This window comes from Pteropus vampyrus, unplaced genomic scaffold (assembly GCF_000151845.1).
Source record: "Pteropus vampyrus isolate Shadow unplaced genomic scaffold, Pvam_2.0 Scaffold187, whole genome shotgun sequence".
NCBI lineage: Eukaryota > Metazoa > Chordata > Mammalia > Chiroptera > Pteropodidae > Pteropus > Pteropus vampyrus.
The window spans coordinates 1,332,411-1,333,607 of NW_011888968.1; the positions used below are offsets into that span (position 1 = coordinate 1,332,411).

The 1,197-nt window shown below is 47.6% G+C and overlaps 1 pseudogene; it reads left to right on the plus strand.

Moving 5' to 3' along the window:
* Nucleotides 1-846: 846 nt before the first annotated feature.
* LOC111746428 lies at nt 847-965 on the plus strand (annotated as a pseudogene).
* The last annotated feature ends 232 nt before the right edge of the window (nt 966-1,197 follow it).

The following is a 1,197-nucleotide window of genomic DNA, read 5'->3' on the forward strand; positions in this document are numbered from 1 at the left end:
TGTTGAAAAAAGTCAATCATTGCACATGTCTCTGCGTGGTCTATGTGAATCAGCACTCACGGCCAATGAATTATAAAAAACGGCAACCCGACTGCAAAAGTTAAGTGGAAAAGCAGAGGCCAGATCAGCTAAGACAATCATGAAGGAAAAGCCAAGTTCAGAAACTAACATTAGCAGCTACCGACGTGCAGTAGTAAAAACGCCTGACATCCTCAGATGAACAAATACACCAGTGAGACTGGAGGGCCGTCCCGGAGACAGACAGGGCCACCACGTGCCGGGACACAATCAACAGCACAGACGGCGCTGCAGACAGGGAAGAAGGGGCGTTTCCTGATAAATGGCGCTAGTTCGATTAAGATGTGCACTTGGAAAATGCGAGACTTGACTCTCCTGCTTCACCCGTACACGAAACCACACGTCGATAGATGGCAGAGCTAAGTGTGAGCGTAAACAACCTTCTAGAAGACAGCGTTGGACAGTATCTTAATGAATCTGCAACAGAGAAAGGCTCCTTTAATCAGAACACAGAAAGCATAGGGTAAAAGTCTGATAAATGAGACGACATCAAAATTAATAATTTTATTCTTCCAAAGACACAGTTAAGAGAATAAACTAACGGGACAGATTTAGATGAAAGTATTAGCAACAACATATTTGATTGTGTCCGGGAGAATGGAGACCTCCTGAGAATTAACAAGAAGGTAAAAACATCCGAGAAAAAAAGGAGGAGCAAGAGGTTTAAACGAGAACCTCTCAGATCAGGTACTGAATGCCTGATGAACGCAAGAAAAGGCGCTAAACCCCGTAAGGAGCCGGGGAAACGCTCATTAAAACTATAAAGGGATCTACGGCCGCGCCACCCGGAACGAGCCCGATCCCGGCTGATCTCGGAAGCTAAGCAGGGTCGGGCCTGGTCAGTACTTGGATGGGAGACCACCTAGGAAGACCAGGGGCTGTAGGCGTAAAAAACAAAAAATAAAGGATTGTAAACTGACAAGGTCCTTGCAATGTGTGAAGTCAACCAAGGGTCGCCTCGCCTAAAAAAACAAAACAAAACAAAAACACACAATGGGGAGAAATGGCTGCAGAGGTCCCCGCGGAGGACTCCCCAGCCCAGGGCGTCCTCTTAAAGAGGCCGCGTGCGGACTTACCGCAGAGGGACTCGCTTGCTCTGAGCTGCGGTACTCGGGCTAC